The sequence below is a fragment of the Nannospalax galili genome, unplaced genomic scaffold (genome assembly GCF_000622305.1).
Source record: "Nannospalax galili isolate Female #2095 unplaced genomic scaffold, S.galili_v1.0 scaffold606, whole genome shotgun sequence".
Taxonomy (NCBI): Eukaryota; Metazoa; Chordata; class Mammalia; order Rodentia; family Spalacidae; genus Nannospalax; species Nannospalax galili.
Genome location: NW_008355477.1, coordinates 3,767,829 through 3,784,934, shown reverse-complemented (window position 1 = coordinate 3,784,934; position 17,106 = coordinate 3,767,829). Strand labels below are relative to the sequence as shown.

The window sequence follows — 17,106 nt, the reverse complement described above, 5'->3', positions numbered from 1 at the left end:
ACCAGAAGTGTTAGCACTGACAATATTTCACTCTTCTCCAAATTTAGGAGGCATTGCAACAGTGTGAATATGTCTGAAACCAGTAGCAACAAGTGGATTCTTTAGAGCATCAGCATCAGCATCACCTGCAAGTATGTTACGCAGGCAAACTCTCAAGCCGTGTCCCAAGACCAGCAGAAATAATTGCTACAGGTGAGGCCTGCTTTTTGCTCTAGCTCTTGCCTAGAGATTCTGAAGCTTAGTAGACCTTAGCGCTGTTTTCAGTCTCTTCAGAACTTTGCAAGTCAACAACAGAAAAGTAGATCACAGAGTATGAAATAAGACTAGTATTAAAGCCCAAACAAGATACTTTCCATCTTTCTAGTATACAGTTTTTCTGAGGCCAATATTTGTATAAGCATAAACCAGAGTTAATCTTTTAGAAACTGAACAGATGACAGCTTTCTTCACATATGTTGTGTTTTCTATAGTTTTAATGAAAATGTTCCGTTTGGGATTCTACTTAGCACCTATTTAAAATTCTTTATCTAACTATAATTTCCTTGAGGGCAGGAAATGTGTATCCCCATAGCCCAATAAATAGGTGTCTAATAAATGGTTGTTAAACAAATGAATGGATTGTGTTTTGTAACAAAGTTGCTTTATCCTACAATATACGATGCACTTTCATGTTGGAGATGTGGATTATGTTCATGTTGGATGCTTGAACTTTTTCTACTATCCTTAAATACCCAGCAGGCTGCCTTGAACTTACTAGGTTCACAAAAATTATTAAATATACAATATCAATAACTAAATAAATTGAGTATTTTGTGATACTGCATGGAATCTAAATAATTTCACTATAGATATTGTTTCCATATGCATATGGGAAAATCTAATTTAGGATGTCCCATTTTGGATATGATTTAATAAATATCATCATCTGCAAAATGGCGCTTCAGAGCATATTTAGGGAGATTTGTAGGTGAACAAGGTGCTTCTGACAGATTTACCTCCTATCAAAAGGGTCTTTCATGGAGAGATGCAAGAGAAAGAAGGCAGTGCATACCCATAGAAGTGAGCTGACAGGGCTCAACTTCTGCTGCTAATCTTTGGAGTTAAGAAACCAAATTATGTGACCTTACTAGATGATTCAAATTACACTCTCAAAATAAGGATATCACAAACATTTGAAGTTGATCCTTCAGGCATTTCTGGATTGTTGGTGGTTTTGTAAGGATGAATTTAGCAAGTATCTTTGAAGGATCAGCTAAATGAGAAGGAAAACAGAACATCCACATTCAAGAATAGAAGGTCAGAACTGAGCTCTTTACTTTTCATTGGAAGGATGGGGAATGATAAGTGGTTTTGTGGTCTTTGTATTTAAACATTTCAGAGAGATAGCAGTTTTACAAACTACATTTGAGTAAAACAAGCAACTAAATCATTTGTCTCTGCTCTAGAATCCAACAGAATGAAAAAGAAAAGTTGGAGATCCTTATAAGTAGACTTTGACAATGCTGTACACTGTAAAACTGCTATAGTTTCTAAGCTTTCAGATGAAGTCAACACGATTTTTTTTTACATCAAAAGTCATCTTTCATTCTGTATTACTGCCATCTTTGTGTATTTATAGAAATAGGATTTTGTTGTTGATTAGGGGTTTTGCCCTATTGAAATATGTCTTCAGGATATGTATATTTTTTAAATGACTAACATGTTTCTAATCCAAGAGGAAATACAAAACCAGACTGGGTGAAACATCATCTTCCAAACAAATTTTAGCTTTGTGTTTAATTTGTTCAAGCATTTTTACAGAGAATTTGTCTCCAGGCAAGACTCTTAAAAGTTAGTTTTGAGCCAACATGTTACAATGGTTGCCCGAAATCTCTAAATATTTTAGTAGCATTAACTCAAATTCATTTGCACAGTGTTTCACATGCAAAGCTTCAGTCAGGTCTAGTTCAAGAACATTCTTTGAAGGTATAAATCTTTCAATTCTGAGTCTAAGATATAGAGTGAGATAAAATATCCCCCTTCCATTCTTGGAAGTCATTTTTTGCTATACTTTACCAATCCTTTCCCTTGGCTATGCTGATAGATACCTTAAGTCTTACCTAACTCCACAAGTCTCTGAAGAATGTCTAAATTCTGAGCGACCTGGAGTGAAAGCCCTATTAACAAATTCAAAGATCATTTTCTCCCCTGGAGGTGGTATATTTGGCTGATTTGTCCCTTGCAAGGACAGTTTCATCACAGTCCACTCATTTATCAAACATCGGACCATCGCTCCCTCAATGATCCTAGGGGATGATATTAACTAGGATTTCCTAAGTACTTCCTTTGTGTATAATACTGTGCCTGGTCTTGCCATGTGACCTGGAAAAACAGGTGGTGAGAGCAACCAGAGTCAGGGTGTTTAAGTACAAGACGTTCAGCTAGCTAGTGACACAGTGGAGAGTTTACGTCAGGTTTGTGTGGCTCAAAAGTTTAGAATAATAATAATAATAATAATAATAATAATAATAATGGCTAGTGATGGTGGCGGTGGCAAAATAAAGGTTATGAAAACAAGGTAAGTTCTTATTTTCTACATGTGCCTTTGGGTAGAATAGAAAACGTGTGTGTGTGTGTGTGTGTGTGTGTGTGTGTGTGTGCCTGTCTGTCTGTCTGATCTGTGTCTATGTGTGTCTGTGTATGCCTTGGCCCATATGTGGAGGTTAGAGGATGATGTATGAAAGTTGGTTCTCTCTTGGAGAGTCCTGGAGACTGAATCGAAATCATCTGGCTTGTCAGGTAAGAGCCTTTACCCAATGAGCCATCTTGCTGGTCCCCAAATAAAATTAATATTAGTGAAAATTTACTCTGAGCATCTCTCTTTTTCATGCCCCTCTATTTTTCTTATATAACATGATATTCTTTGCCTTCAACAGTGCATGGCAATTGTTAAATTCTTTGTGCATTTAGTGACCAGATTTCTCCATTTCATTTTTTTCCCTCCCCAGTTAGAAGGCAGTGGATGTTCTTTTTCCCAATTCCTTAACTAGATTACCTTTGGGAGGCACATTTTCCCTCTTTTCCATTTTAATAAAGTCAATATTCAGAACCCAGAGAGAGCAAGAAATGAATAGTTGTCAAGTGGAAAGAAAACATTCCAACCTCCAATATCCACATTTGTTCTCTTAAGTCTCTCGGAGTCTCTCAATTAGTCCTCTCCATTCTTCTGCAATTTTCAAGGACTTTGACAATCCTCAAATATCATGTTCCAATATTCTTCCTCTAGGAATTCCCTGAAAACTTCTTGCCTCCATGCAGTCCTAGAACCTGAGTAACATCCCTTTTTTATGGCAGAATATGAACATGTTCTTCCAGATGGGCTATTTTGTAATATTCTGTAAGGTTCAAGACCCAGTATTCATGGCCATGACACTGAGGTTTTCTTATCAGTGGGCTAAGCAGAGGTATTTTAGTAATCATTTTACCTCAAGCCATTATTTTCTCAAATCTGGTATAACAAATGATGGGGTTTGCTGTTCATATGGTAGAGCTTTTTCATCATGGCTCTCATGTTCTTGAGTAGTCCCATTGACTACAGGCCTTTGTGTACCATAAAAGCAAGACAAACTTTCCCATCAAGAGGTCCTGGAATACATCCAGTGTACTGGAATGAAAACGGTGGTCCTAGGTGTTCTGGAACGTATCTGCATTAGACACATGCACAGACTAGAGGGAAAATAGACTGCCCAGAAGCATGCCAGAGTAAGACAAATATGCAGGGGAAGTAGTAACAAACCCATTCAAGACAAAATGAACTAAGAAAGTCCATAAAACTCTAGTCAGTGCGCAAGAAGCAACAGGCCAATTACCTTACATCCAGTCATTGGAAATATACTTTCTTTTGATCTGCTGTGCTAATGTGAACCTGTGACTCACACAGCCCTGATAGACAAAGAATTATACAGCAAGCCAGGGCACTTTAGTTTATAATGTCACCCTGAAGAAGGTTTGGAGAGCAGAAAATATGATCTTTATAATTTTTGTGTACCTAAAGGGTCAATTATCTATTAAGCAACTGTAAAGAGTGATCATTTCAAGAAAACACTAAAAGAGTCTTTAAAAATAGCAAGTGGATTTCAGTGATTTACGTCATAAAGCAACAGACCATCTTAAGTAACACATGGACAATAAAAGCAAGCAGATGTTTGCGCTCTACCCAGGGCACTAATGGAAGCACTATGGCACTGTGTCAAAGTGAAGTTTGCCATCATCTGAATTACCAGTTGGAGCTTTAAATACAGCTGCATAACTGTGAGATTACAACTGGTAAGCTTTCCCCAGTCACCCTGAGCATCTCTCCTTGCTGAAGGAAGGAATTAATAATCCACTGTTAATGTGCTGTGTCAAAACAGTTTTCTGAAATGGGCCTTGAGATGTGTGATTGTCTGTAAGATGCAAACTTGTCCTACAAACAATTACTCAGGATACTGTGTTGTAAACAAACATCATTATGAGAAAAAAATCACAAGGAATTGCATTTGGAATTTCATGTGCAGGCTATGAGCCTGGCAGTAACCAAGCCAAGCCGTGGTGTTTGACAGCAGAAATGGATTCAACTGCCTCAACCTTTCTTTCTCTCTCCCCTGCAGAAGTTGAACGTATTTTACAAATATTAAGCCAGGTGCTGTTGGCTTAATAAGTGACTCTGGGGAGTATGGAAGGCACGTGGAGGATTAGCTCTTGAGACCATGAATCTATCGTTCACTGACCTCGAATAGTCATCTACTAACTCTGGAGGGCCAGCCTCCTTTGTAGAAACTCACAACTAAGAAGCTCTGGATTCTTTCCACTTGTGCCTTTCTGAGGAGGGACATTAAAAAAAGCATATAGCATTTATACTCAGATAGCAGAAGATTAGACAAGTTCTGGCATCTTCAGGGGTCAGTTTCACTAGACGTTATCTCACTGAGGCATGTTTACTAAGCTATTCCCAGGGACTTAGAAATTGGCCAGGCATTTTTAAATGTGAGCTAACAACATCTTGTTTATCTTACTATTGCTTTCTAATTTCTCACCTTCCATTTTATGATTTTTGTTATTGTTACCATTCCATTTCTTCTTTCATTTCCCTTTCTTTGTTCATTAAAAAAAAATGAAAGCATTTTCCTCGAAGTATCATTCTCTCCCTTTCTTTTGATCTCTCTTATTTTCTGTCTCCTGTATCTTCTAGTAACTTGTGCCTTGCCAGTTTTCCTTAACCTTTTGGACTGTGTCTGGTTGCTTAATGGGATTTTATTTCTATATGGGAAGGGGGCTTGTTTGACTTGACAGAGGGCAGTAGATTTTTGTTGTTTTAATGCCTCACTTCTTGTAATATTTCTTATTTTTAAAAATCTTTTATTCTTTCTTCTGTTTTTTCCTGTACTCTTTGATCTTCTAGTTCTCTCTAAGTCATCATATATGGCCATAAAAACTGTGCTATTTCCTTTCCTTGCTCTATTTTTTGTCTGAGGCTAAACGTAGCAAACAATGACTGAAACTTTACCCTTAAAACGAAGAAAATTTCAAATGGGCAAATACTTTTATATATACATTAATATACAAAGAAATGCACATATACATGCAGTGTTGCTTTGGCATTGCTAGTGATTCTAGTAGATAAAATAAGAACAGGATATACTCGCAGCAGTATGTAGAAATAATATATTAGACCTATACAAGTTCTGAAAAAAATCATGGAGACAATATTACAATTTATTTTTAATAAAACTAAATATATTTATATCTGTATGCATGTTTCATTGGATTCTAAATTGTATACAGCAAACACAAATATATGTGTGTGTGTGTGTGTGTGTGTGTGTATACACACGCTAGTATTTTTCTCACAAGAAGGTAGGTCATCTATAATTGTATACTTTAAAATTCGTCTATTGACTTAGGCTACCAAAATGCAACTTTAAGGAAGCACAGAATGAAATAAATCAAAAAGACAAGTATATATAAAATAGGCTATTTCAGAGATAACTTGGGACATATTTTATTAACTAATTTATGACCTCTAGTCTGTTAAAAGAGGCCTTCCTCCTCCCTACTTTTACTCTTTCTAAGCAGAATAAACAGACCAGAAATCTTGGTGGTGTGCAAACTCACATCTTTATCTTGCCAAGAGCTTGACTTTGGGGTCATGAAATGGAAGCACTCACCATTTTTCATTGATTGCAGTCCTTCACTATCTTCAGTCTCCTGGCAAGTGATTTATTGGCAGATACCTACATTCTTGAACAAAGTGAACTCATTCTCTGATTCTACACTGTCTAGCTCTGGCTTCTGCTTGCACTGTGACCACTAAAACTTCCAGGCTTGGAGTATCTGCCACTGCACATCCTATACTGACTGTAGGTTTCTATGGAGCAAGTATTCCTGCTTTAAACTCAGTAAAGGCACAGTTAAATAGGTCTTCACAATACGACTATGACAGTGCCTCTGGGAGATACAACTCAGATTTGAAATGAATGTTTTACAGTGTCCTTACGCCTTGAAATATGTTTGCACCAAAATGGATCATATAGAGGAGAAATTATTGAAGGTAGGGGAAAGGGGTAGGAAGAGGAACTCTTAAAAATCATGCCTGGGATTTCTATTTCAGATAAGACCTTCTAGTCTACTTCATTCTGTAACTACCCTTCACCCAAATCCCAGGCAGAATGGACAAGTAAAATCTCAGGTACCTGGATGAAGACCCAAGCATCACCCAGTTATCTGAAAATTCATAAAATCCGCTCCCAATCTTCCAACCAAACATTTCACAAGTGAAATGATAGAATGGAAAAAGCCTCCCACTCTGCCCCACATATTTCTACACGAAAATAAGCATTTGCTGTATGTAAAGATATAACTGAATCCAGAAATTCAATCATCTTAATAATTCAGTGAGTCATAAACGTGACTTGTATCTGTATTTGTAAATAAGTATACCCCAAATTGTAAGCATCCACTCAGGTCTAAAATAAAGAGACTTAAACATCATGTGTCAAGAAGAAAGGAAAATAAACAGAAGGCAGGAATGGATGAATATTGGTAGTGATTTGTGTCCTACAATACCAGAACACCTGCAGAAAAACAGAAGCTAATATTTGGATTCTGCAGTCTTTAGCCTTTTCCTCCCAACATCTGTCCATTCTCTGTGTTTCCTAATATTCGGGCACAATTTTCACCCACCAAGGACTCCCTTTAATAAAAGAATATTTAGAAGTCAGAGAGGAATTTGCCAAGATCACTCAGTCAGTAGAATTACATGTCATATAAAATTCCCTTGCTATGTGAATGCTAGAAAAACAGCATGGCAAAATCTTCACCCAAACCCTATAAGGAGCATGGAGTTAATCATGTACACTCATCTGTTAGTGTAAACTCTTGGGTTACACTTTAGTAATTCCTATAGTCCTCTTACAAGTGATACGGGTCCTCAGCAGAGAAAAAAGTGATGCTTGCGATTATACAGGATCCCTTAATCTAGGGAGATGGAAGGCAAGAGTGAAACAGAAGGAATTCACAAGACAATTGAAGTCCATATCTTCCTCTTATGTTATTGGCCAGGAGAAATCTTCATTTAGGAAAACTTACAGTGCCAAGAGCCTCGCCCACAACACCACACCCACCACCTGTACCTTACCCCTGGGAAGTTACTGAAAATAGGTATTCTCCTTCCAACTTTCATCAATGGTAAACTTCATAATGGGAACTTGTGTATAATCTTGGAAGGAAGATTTTCATTTAGTCATATCTCTGGATTGTCCCAGCAACACCTGAGACAGATGTTTATGGTATAATTTTTAAGCATGGGGGAGCTGAGGTATCTTGCAGGTAGTGAATGGCACCACATCATGACTTTCAGGTTCAAAGCTTGTTGCTTTTCTACTTCACAGGATGCAAATGACTCCTATCCCTTTTCCAGTGTAGGTTATGTTCCATTGTTCCCTACGTCATTGATGATGCCACTATTACTATAATAAGCTAATAATCTAATAGCCAAAGTTCTCCTGGAAGTTTTCTTTGACATCTTCTGGTCAATCATCGTTTTCCTTTTCCATCTCTTACTTACTTCTATTGATTTCAACTCTGAAGTATAACTAAAATCCATCTGCCTCTCTTCATCTCTACCACCGTGACACAATATAGGCACCAATGTTTCTTGATCCTGTCTAGTCTACAGAAAATCACTCCAATACCCCTCACACCTGACCTCTGTTCCAGGTTGCTGCCAATGTGGACTTTCCAAAGATAAATGTCAACACTGTGTTAAAAACTCCCTAATAGAATATGGTCATTTCTTATTCCTCCATACGTACTGGTCCTGCCCTTTCTTTTTCATTCTGTACTCAAACATCTCTTTCTTACAAATGAGGTCTCTGACTTCTCTGCTAATTAGTTAAGTCCTCCTACTACAATATTATGGAGTATGCAGCTTCCCTTTAGAGTTTTATTCTTTTGTAACATCTTTACTTTTGGTTATGTGTTTTTCTTCAGTGTTAATCTTCTATGCTAGAATATTATCTACCTGAGCGAAGGTTCCACCTAAGCTTTTGCTCTTAGGTGATACACCGATAAATAGACATTTGTTTTCTCCTTTTGTTTTTCTTGTCTTCCATCGATTTCTACATTTCTCAGCCCTAATAACTATCATTCCTTGTCCCAGTCTCAGAGACCTTTCTCTATTATTTAGTCTTAGCTGGAAAAAAACCATGGCAAAGCCGTAAATATGCCAAATACAAGTGTTGCTTTTCATAATGCCATATACTTTATTTTTAGGACACGATTGTACCTTAGAAAACAATGGCAATCATTTTCTAATGCTGAGAATTAGGTATCTGTGTGAGATGAAGAAGATATACCATATTTTATGAGTTCTACTGAGGGGAATCTTTCCAGATTAACATAACTGATAATTGGAAAATACTTCACATTTCAGTGATGATATAATTGTCCTGCTTGCCCATGAACCCCCTTGATTGTAGAGGCTCATGTAATGTCACTGCGGCATAGGCATTATTTGAAACCCACCTTAACCATTAGTAGAAGAGAAATCATATATGCCTTGCAAAGTCTCTTAAAGAAGAAGGAAGGAGAGAAAAGGAGGGAGAAAACTAAGGGAAGGAAGGAAGGAAAGAAAGAAAGAAGGAAGGGAGGGAGGGAGGGAGGGAGGGAGGGAGGGAGGAAGGGAAGGGGGGAGAAAGAAAGGGAATGAGAGAGAGGGAGGGAAGGAGAGAGAGGAAAGGAAGAGAGAGCAAGAGAGAGCGAGCGAGAGAGAGAGAGCCTCAAGTGGGAGTGGGCAAGATGGGTGCCTAGGAGCGACCCATAAAACCCACAAAGAAAGCTGGTTCTTAATGTATTTGTAGACACGCATTAGCGGGATCACAGAACTGGCTCTCTGAGAACTGTAGTAACATGGTGAGCATTCCTTGGAGGTATGGATGGACAGGTGCATTTCTTCATAAGATTGTCTAAGGAAGTACTATCATCTTGATACTATCTTTTGGAAGACACTCAGAGATAGCAGAGACTCTTTCTTGGCACAAGTATAATGATGTGGTACAGAAAAGCAGAGACTTGACAACTTGCACTTGAAAATTTGAAATTCTTAAGAAGTTTACCTCACCTACATTTTTCATATTATGTATACACATGAAGAATATATGATTTCCAAATACCCAGTCTAAATATACCCCCAAAGAGTGCTATCAAGAAATGTAGCATAAAATATTTAAGTGTCAAGGAAATTCATGGTCTTAAAGGTTCAATTTCTTTCTTTGTTATTTATTTAAAAATATTTTTATTGAATTTTTGAGACTTTCATACAATGAGTTCATGCACCATGTTAATATATTTTTTTTTATTTTCTAAGGCTTATCAAGTCTAATTTGTGTTCACAATACCCTTCAGTTACTGTGTATCCCCTGGAGCCTGGTCAACCTACCAAGCATCACACCCTTAAAGAAAACCAACCCTTCCTCTCTGAGCAGTAATCATTTGCCAATAGCTCCTCAGCTAGGGCTGGGGCTTAATTCTTTTCATTCTTAATGTTGCATATTATAATAGATGCAATTGGAGGCTACTTGATCTATCTACATTTAACGAAGCCTCTCTTTTTCATCCCACTTTTCTTAATAGGGAGTAAATTCTTGCTAAGTCATGTCAACCCACAGACATATTCTGTTTTGTGTTGTTTCATTCTGCTAGGATAGGGTGTGGTACATGGGGACTAAGATTGGCCTTGGGGTCATAATACCATGAGAAAGTTCTACCCTGGAGATACCTGAAAAATCAGTGCTATGGACTACAGCCACAGAGACATTCTACTTCTTAAAAAGCTAGTTTTATTTTTCACTGAATTTCCTAACATGGTACCTCCTATTCTTGCTGTTGGAAAGCATTCAACCATTAAATTAATAATTAGGAAGTAGCTTTTTTTTGCCCTGTTTATAAAATATGTGGCTTTGAAGGAAAGCCTTCAAAGACAGAAACTTATATTGAGATAACATACACTATAACAGTATTCTTTACAAAGAGTCTCAAACTCAAAACTTTAGAGAAGATAAATAGGTAATACTTTAAGCAAGGACAGCTTGGTGCAGACATTAGAAAACACGTGCTTCACTGAAACAAAACTTTTAAATCACTGGGTAGTCCAGCAGTGCGTGTCTGCCTCTTCAGTCTTAGAATTGTTTAACTGAAGATGCTTAATACATGCCCACTCATTTCAGATCCAACCAGTATTATTGATTAACCTCATGTCTAGCATCATGCCATATGTGTTCACAGACATGCTTATTTTAATACTTATAAACTGTCTAATGAGGTGCATCTTTATGTACCCAGTGATACTGAAGAAATCAAATCCCCAAGAAGTTTGAAATTACATGGTCTAACCCTTCATCTATGGCTTCAGAAGAAATTTGAGAAACCATTGTTTTGTATCCTAACTTTAAGCCATGGCTATCTATTGGAATAAACTTATTATCTGTTCTCTGGTAGTTTATATAGTGCATTTGTTCCCTGAGGCAATACATGATGAGTGCTTCAGTATAGATATAAATAACTGTGCAATTAGATACTCAGGGGGGAGAATAATTTTGGTTTAAATAACCAAGGCCTCTGTCGAGGAACAATACCTATAAATAATGCAACTTTTCCTGGCTCATGCTCTGACCAAAATTCCAATTCAGTCACGTGTTAAAACTCAAACTGTCAAATTGAGGAGGTTCTGCTTAATTTCATTTCTGTCTGTAGTTGAAACAAGTGAAGGGCAACTCACAAGAGAGTGGGAACATACTCTCTCTCACACAGGTCAAGGTATTTTTATGCAGATGCGGCTTTAAGTACCATATATATCTGAGAAGGCTATGCTCCCCAGAGTCCTGAAGTCTATTTTTATTTTCTCTATAAGATGAAAATTAACATTAAAAAACCTTGCCATTTAAATGTATGTTATGTTAGAAATAGTGGCAGCTGCTCTTGCCTACTTACGAACTCTTAGTAGAACTTATGCCTGAATAATTTCCAGGGGTAATGAGCTGATATAAAAAGCTCTTGAGCCATCTAGTGCTCTAGAATCTCTTCCCTGGCAACCCAAGAGAAAATAGTCACTTTTTATTTTCCATTCTTGGAGTAGAATCTAGAGTGGCATGCAAGCTAAAGAAACGCTCTACCACAGAATCAAACTCCCAGTCTGACACAGTGGTGTTGAAAACTGCAAAAACAAAAAGTAAAATGATGTCATCCAGTTCTCTGTTATTTAGGGTTGCTCTGTAGGGAGACTGTATAGGTATATATCCTCTGTCAGCACATTAAGGTCCTTGGCATCATCTTACATGGGCATCATGTGGTTAATGACACCATCTTGATATGTCAGTTATGTGTCCAGTGACTAACAGTGTTTTGTACCCTTGAGTTGGGAAGCTCTGACTTAAAGGATTATCAGCAAAATAAGTAGATAATCAAATGAATCAACAGCAAACCAAACTATAGTTCATATGGTGCACACCATTCAGATCATGAGATTTCTCTTTATAATAAAGGAATGTTATCTACTGAATGAAGACTTGTTTCAAGTTCACCTGTCTTTTATATACCTGCTTTTCCTTCAGCATACGTGGCCTAGGACTTCAAAAGGTACTTGATAAATATTTGCTGAATGAATGCCACAGGAATTAATAACGCAAAATATTTTTCTAAAGGCAATTGATGTCAAATGGTAGGTAGAGGAAGCCATAAAAAGTTCACCAAGGTTAGCAATGCTCAGTGCAAATCTGGTACAGCATCCAAGTAAGGAACTTAAATTTAAGTAATAACTATTTAAAGCCTGATTTTGTTTATGTCTGTTGCCCTGGGACTAAGGCACATTGATGGCAGAAGAATCTGACTAAACAACAACTTGAAAAAGTGAAGTAGAACCAACAGCAAAATGTTAGAAAGGATCTCATGAAGCAAAACTGCCATTAGCTCTTTAGAAGATTTTTAAGGATGGAACAACACACACACACACACACACACACACACACACACACACTATAGAACATCTGTTTGGAATGAAGAAGACAAATTGGATGACATACAGACAGCTTGAAGATGCCAATGATCTCAGGAAAGATAATAAGATAATAAAAATTAGGATTTCATTAAGTTCTAAGGCCCAAGTTTAAAAATTTGTTGTGTTTTGATGTGCTTAATAGTATTGTGGGCCTGCATTGTTTCAGGAGTTTCCTTTCCTTTAGTCATCATAGGAAATAAAGAAATTTATTGAATCTGTGCAATGTGTTAGAAAAATTGGGGTCCTGAGATAATCTTCAAAAGATCTGTTTTATCCAAGCCTAACCTGATAGCCAGGACGTCAAGTGTGAAGAGAAATAATTGACTAGTGGGAATGCCTGCAACCTGCTCATTATCTGCAGTGCCTGTCTGCCCATCCACTGGGCAGTTTTTTCTTAAACAACGTTTCTCAGAATAATCACATCTTTCCCCAAATTCTCCAAACTATGAGCCAATAGTTAGTTTGCAGCTAACATGGTACACACCTCATTTCTTTTAGAAAGTCACAACACATATGACCATGTCAAAGCTACACAAGGCTTATCTCTCCCTATCATGATTTTTCAGTCTACTTTTTGAAAACCAGGAAAGCTACTAATATCTCACAGGTCTTAGGAGGCTGTTAAATAGTTGTACCCTTCACACAAGAAACTACCTACTACCAGTGACTTAAAAAGGGCTAATGTAACAATATGATATCTCAACTGTCTTTTTACTGGATAATCTGGACACTAAAGTGAACTTAATTTTCAAGAAGGAATTCACCTGGAATGTTGATGATGTCAAAGTGTTGTACATGCCATAATCAATACTGTTACCTCCCAGATGAGTTTCTGTGGAGCCTGGGCTGAGTAGATGCTAGAGCTCAGACTTTCAATCATCTGTAGTAACTCATGTTTTGGACAAGGAGAATTTCTAAATGAGAGTCCCCAAATCTCTATGAAGATTCACTACCCTGTATGCCCCAGGAGACTTCTCTGTCTTTGTGGTTATATATTCCTTTGACCATTAATGTAATTAGTGTATAATAACTACACAGATATCAAGTTGCAGCAAAAATGACAGACATGCTGGTTGATTTGGCTTGGGGCCATCTTATCGAAAGCATGGTGTGACAACCTGGTATTAAACCATCTGTTATTAACCATATATTTTAAAGTAGTGTTTCGTGTTGCCTGGGTTACTCACGCTCATCGATTGCAGCACATTATTAAGACTCCCACTTTACCTAGCAGCGCCATGGAGATAAAATGCTTTAAACATTCACCTTGTTCCCTCTGCTGTTGTGCAATTAGGAGTTTCACTGAATAAAATGTCTCCTCTAGGATGCATCCTGTTTTTCCTTTTCTTTCTCATGTAAGGAAGTTGGCTACATTTAAAGCACTGTATTCAGCACGCTTGTGCTGTTTAAAGTCAAGGACCCTAGGTAAAATTGGCTGTAGCTTTGTTTTTCTGAATAGCCAGCTGCCAGCCTGTGTTAAGACAATAACCTCACTATGTCTTGCAATTAACAACAGCAAAGTACTCATTCTTCTAGATCTGTTTGCACCGATTGCTTTCCTTCACATTAATTTATGAAACTAACTTATCATTACCACGAATTTGCTATTAGATCTTCTTTGCCACTTGTTGCAGTCATTACTAAAAACTCACTCCCCAAATTCTTAGGCTCAAGTCTTGTGAGTGGCAGAAAAGGACAATATTCCTTTGAATGATCAGCAATCTCATCATTCAACACAATTATCCAAGGTAACTCAGTCCAGAAAAGCATATTCCCTTACAAAATAAAGATACAAATTTGCACCTTATTTCAAATCATATTTGACAAATATAAGAAAACTCACTTTCTTTTCTTTTCAAATGTTTTGCCTATGCCTCACAATTGGGTGGGAACAGGTTTTTTTTGAATTCCTTTCAGAGTTGTCTTTTATGATTGACTGTTCCCAAATATAACTAAAATTTCCCAGTTACTCTGCTTAAACGCTTTCACATTTTCGTATTTAATAGCATTCAGATTGAGAGTTTTGTACGTGTGTAGAACATAGCCAAATTTTAACTCAAATGACCGCAGTACCCTTGACAGAAAACCTTGTTCATCATTCTCACCGTATACATAAATAGGCACACGCTAGTTGTCAAACACAAGAGGGAACTTTCTATTTGTTGCCTAGAACAAAGAAGCCAGCTCGCTTTCTTTCTCTCCTCAGTGTCTCAGAAGGTGTCTTTTACTGCATGTACAGGATGGAAGGATTTTGCTCCTCGGGAATAAAAAGCGATACCTTCACGCTGCCTTTCTTTAGTGACAAATTCCTTTTCTGTAGACTATCGCCCTGCCTGTACATTTAAGAACCCCTCGTAGATTTACTATTACTTCCATGGGGACACAGCATTCCTCTCAAAGCAACCCCAAACTCATACACATTGTGCAAGAAAGACGAGAAAGTTTGCTCATCGCGATGGTCTGGAAACTCTTGCCCAGTTAAAACACCCTCTGGAATGTCGAAGGTGCTAGAATGATTGCCTCAGTGGGCTTTTGATGTGCAAAACTCGCTGAGAAAGTTGGCTGGAGGTACAGGCGAGGCATTGTGTTTGTTCAGGAAGGAGCTCTGGGGTTAGAGGCTGAGTAACGCCTCTCCCTCTGCTTCCTGGGTGGGAGCAGTGAGGTATGCCCCTTAGCAGAAGCAAGCAGACAGAGCGAGCGGTAAGACTCACCGGCTTCCCCATTTTTCCCTGGACCGGGGTTTGTTCCTCAACTGGGAGCTGGAAAAGGTAAACCTGTGGGTCCTCCAAGCAGCCTGCTGGGGCAAGTGCCGGCTCTGCTCTTTGCCTCGGATCAGCTGAATGGCTGAGGCGTTCAGGAAGCTTGCTCTGTCCAGCTGGGAATCGCTCCCCCTCTCCAGGGTGTGTGCTCACATGCCTCTCAGCGCAAAAAATCCGCCAAACTCAGGTCAGCCTAACAGGTTTCCTTATATAGGTAAACATGAATTGCATTCCTGGTGAAAGAACTTAACTAGGAACCTCGGTAACCTGGTTAACTCTATACATGCCAGAACGGCTGAGAGTCAGTTGGCCTGCGGAGGGTTTGGTTGTAATACAAAGGGATTTGTGCAATTTAATTAAAATCATCTTTATCCTGGCAGTCTGCAAAATCGACCCTTTTAGTGTAACTGAGTCAACAGCCAGTATTATATTATGTTCTGTGACCAACCGTATATTATCTGAAGCGGGGGGAAGTACAGGATATCATAATTTGTCTTTCATGATTTTAAAAGCAGGATGATTAGTTTCGAGATTACTTTCAAGGAAGTAAAACGTGTGATAGAGAATGCGAATAAATTTCCATCGAACAAGGCTCAAAGGCCTTATCTGAGCAAAGTAACCAATGGTTATTTAACTTTTTCAGGCCTTCAGTTGATTCAATATGATCATTTTATGTGTAGTCTCTTTACAACACAGTAATTAATTGCTACTGCGTTTTGGGTGGGTGAAATGACAGATAATGACATCTATGACAGTAATAATCCGCCTCAACCCATGTATTAACATGTTATTTGATTGGATCAGAAAAGAAATTTAAGATTTGTGAGTTTGCATGACTACATGCAAAAAATATTAAACTGTTTCACGGATTTAAGAAGAAAATACATCTTTAAGTGAGCTCTATAGATGGAAGGTGTAACCCTAGTTAAAAATATAAAAACATGCTATACACGCACTTTTTTATACCTGATTCTTTCCCTGTACATTTATCTGCCATCTAATAAATTAATAATTCTTTTACACTGCAACCTATTCCACCGAAGACTTCAGATGAAGTAGACATGTGAAATTTTCCTATATTTCAGGAGGAGATGAAGGCTGCCTAGTAAATGTGAATAATCTTATAAAGAATCACTTGTTCATATTTTGTCCATTGTTTGACTCCTGCTTGAGTCCTGATGACCTTATTAAAAATAGCTTAGTTCTGTGCTTGGGAAAGGAGATGGAATGAATGCTATTGACACACCACCTAAGTTAGCACCAACACAAATCAATCTCAAAGAATTTCTGCAATTTCACTGCCAGGAAGAAGAACTAAACTTTGAATAGCACTTCACATTGGGTGAAGACAATCACTCTTCTTATCTCCACAGGAATGCTGTGAAGTGTGTATTATTTCCTTTTCACAATAATAAAATGAGCTTAGAAAGATGAAGTCCTTGGCCCACCATCTCTGGATCAGTTTATGGTAGATTCCATATTTCAGATCATCTAGAATTTACCTCCAATGACATTTTCATAAACAGAATCAATTTTAAGAGACAGAGGATAATAAAATGACTGTTTTCCATGTTCAGATTTAAGTTTTAAAAATCAGATATCCAAAGAGTTTAAGCACAATATAGAAATTGATCAAAAATATTTTTATGAAGTTATAATGTTTTGCTAAAATGATTACATTTAACTCTCTCCAAAAAGCATAAAATGAGATAAAAATTGCATTTTTATTTAACATGATTTGGGATTGTCAAATATGATAAAATATAACTTTGAAGGTAT

At 37.6% G+C, this 17,106-nt stretch overlaps 1 protein-coding gene across 1 annotated transcript in view; it reads right to left on the bottom strand.

Moving 5' to 3' along the window:
• Nucleotides 1–15,699, bottom strand: part of Mid1 (midline 1) — a 368,155-nt gene extending 352,456 nt beyond the window's left edge. Inside the window, exon 1 of the mRNA XM_029555997.1 lies at nt 15,280–15,699. The gene's annotated coding sequence lies outside the window, so the exon portion shown is untranslated. The remainder of the gene's footprint in view (nt 1–15,279) is intronic.
• Nucleotides 15,700–17,106: the final 1,407 nt, after the last annotated feature.